This window comes from Tigriopus californicus, chromosome 12, assembly GCF_007210705.1.
Source record: "Tigriopus californicus strain San Diego chromosome 12, Tcal_SD_v2.1, whole genome shotgun sequence".
Taxonomy (NCBI): Eukaryota; Metazoa; Arthropoda; class Copepoda; order Harpacticoida; family Harpacticidae; genus Tigriopus; species Tigriopus californicus.
Genome location: NC_081451.1, coordinates 13,201,277 through 13,204,325, shown reverse-complemented (window position 1 = coordinate 13,204,325; position 3,049 = coordinate 13,201,277).

Here is a 3,049-nt window from a genome sequence, read left to right as displayed (position 1 = left end):
ACTTTTCAACTCGTCTATGCTGGCTCACTGATGTATGCTATGCACTTCCCCAGGTCCTCTTGACTCTGCACGGCTTCCTGGGTCCCGACTCCAAGCGTTGACTTTCACTGTCCTTATTCAAAATGGATCGATTCAACCTCAAGCACGTCTATAAAAATGTTCTCGTTCAAATACCAGCAAGAGCTTCAAGATGGGAGTTGCTTTCACTTTCAATGTTCAATGGTCACTTCTCGGAGAGGTTCAAAACAGACTTCTCTCCTTGAAAACCAAAATGTGACTTGTGCTCACCTCGAGCCCAAAAATGTGACTTTCCTCCTTGAGGGATGATGTGTTGCTCTCTTCTCCTCGAGCACCAACTTGTGACTGTTCCTTGATTCAACCTTCCCGTACAATGTTGGTTTCCGCCTCCTCCTTATGGAGGCTAAAACGGGTTGTCCCAGGGCCCTTGGTGGACGGCGACGGTTTCTTCTGTAAAACTATTGCAGCTGAATGACATCTGACCGCAACAGGGATTTTCACATACCAATGTCCAGGGCTGACCCCCTTTCGTCAGGCTAGCCACATTGGCCATCAAGGGGTTTCTCGGATTGCCGACAATGGATTATGTCTGCCTCTCCTGTAAATGTGGGCCACATCTAACCACCACTGGGTCTGAACGGCAAAGGGTTGACATTGGGCCGGAACTAGGTCCCAACAGGATATCCTGGAAGGATTCGTCGTCATTTGCCGTCAGTGGGACCGACATTTTGGTAACATTGATCGCTGGATTATGAGGTCGTTGCGAGCATAGGGCTAGCATTAGGTCGACATCTGACCGCCAACTGACACACGTTGGGCTGTCCAACGACTTCGTGATTTTCACATCATAGTAACATACATTTCTTTCACATTTTGATAAAAACCGTTCCGGGAGCAATCATTCATCCTGTACATCATTTTTCCATATCATATTAGAATGATGTACTTGATTGTGGACGGAACATACTCCCCCCCTTGGCCTTAAGCAATAAGCCAACAAAAACTTGATTCCTGGGGGAAAAAGGGGCGACAATTTGCCCATGACAAAGAGAGCGTTGAGCGACAGCTGAAAGGTAACTCATAAAACACATGCGAGAAAGTCATGAACTGTCCACAGAATAATATTTCTGAAAAAGAATGAGTGGTCGGGGGTTGGGGCGAGAGGAAAAGATGAATGGAAAAAGCAAGAGCATTAACTTACAGTACCCTTGCTAGACAGCTGATTCCCTAATCTATTCGGTGTCTCNAACCACCACTGGGTCTGAACGGCAAAGGGTTGACATTGGGCCGGAACTAGGTCCCAACAGGATATCCTGGAAGGATTCGTCGTCATTTGCCGTCAGTGGGACCGACATTTTGGTAACATTGATCGCTGGATTATGACGTCGTTGCGAGCATAGGGCTAGCATTTGGTCGACATCTGACCGCCAACTGACACACGTTGGGCTGTCCAACGACTTCGTGATTTTCACATCATAGTAACATACATTTCTTTCACATTTTGATAAAAACCGTTCTGGGAGCAATCATTCATCCTGTACATCATTTTTCCATATCATATTAGAATGATGCACTTGATTGTGGACGGAACAATAAGTATGAAGCCATCAAGAGCGCTCTTCTGCGCGAGTATGGCCTCAAACCAACTCAAGCCGTCGATGGCATCCTAGACATGGGCCCCGTGGGCTCCGAGAAGCTATCCATCCAGATGGCTCAACTTCTTGCTCTTCTTCCCCGAGGCAAAACACCGGGTGTGTTGTTCCGCCAGGTGTTGTTGCGCCAGCTCCCTCCAGCTTCGGACAGCACCTCAAGAACAAGAAGTTTAAGAATCTCCGCGCCCTCGCTCGTGCCGCTAATGAGTACTTCAACGACGCCAGCAATGTCCCCATCTGGAACTTCCGGGAAGTGGACGAGGTTAGTGCCGTCTGGCTACCTGCACCAACTCCTTGTTCATGATCGAAGCGCCCTACGCCTTCCCCACAGAACAGCAATCCTTCTACAACGTTCCACCTGGTCACCAGAGGCCGGTTCTTTGAATCGCGTCTAACTCAATTGACACATGAATTAGTCCACGAATTAGTCCACGACCCCACTTTTGCGTTCTTTGAATCGTGTCTAAATTTGGTCGCGACCAAATCATGCACTAATTCGTTGGCTAAACAAGACATGAACTAGACGGCAAGAATTGACCTTCTAACTCGCCGCTAAATTGAAATGCCAAGAACCATGGCTAATTTCCCTGTGCTTGATTTACATGCATTTCAAACAGAATTGGAATTGAACATTAAAAAGATATTATAATCATTATCATGAATTAAAGTAAAAAGTGAAAAATTAAAAATTTGACTGTTTATGCTTATGCCCCAAATGTAATTAAGAAAATACATTTCCACATGGCCACTCATATTCCACGAGTTGAGTGAATTGGGGGCCTCTGAGTCACACTCTTAGGCCAAACTCCAGCGCTTTAGCAAATGGTTAGGCCAGGGAACTTTTACGATGAGCGTCGTGAACGACGCGACCGAGAAGAGTTTGTTCAACGTTTTCATGAACGACTGCCAAGGCAAAAATATTGCCTATGAAAACACCTATACATATTTTGCAAGATGAGGGAATTATTGAAAAATCACGATTGTATGTAACTAGATGTCTGGCCACAAACCTGTGTGCTATTAAAGCATGGAACAAAACAATGTCGAATATCCCAAGCGTTTTATATAATACCTTACAAAAGTTCCGTTTTCGGACATACAAACAAGATTTCTTAAAATCTCTATATCAAACAAAGGTACCTAATTTCGACGGTTTCGGGAAAACATTCCAGTTTCAGCCAATTTTCCCCCAAGTCTGGTCACCCTAAGTTAAAATCTTATTTTGATTTAGTATCCTATTTTTCCCACGAATTTGGCGGGAAAATTCAAGGCAGCTCTTGATCCAATAGGTCAGTGACTAATTCACCGCCAACTAAACATGAATTAGCCATGATTCAAAGAACGCGAAAAAGTTTGTGAACTAAGTCACCGCTAACTAA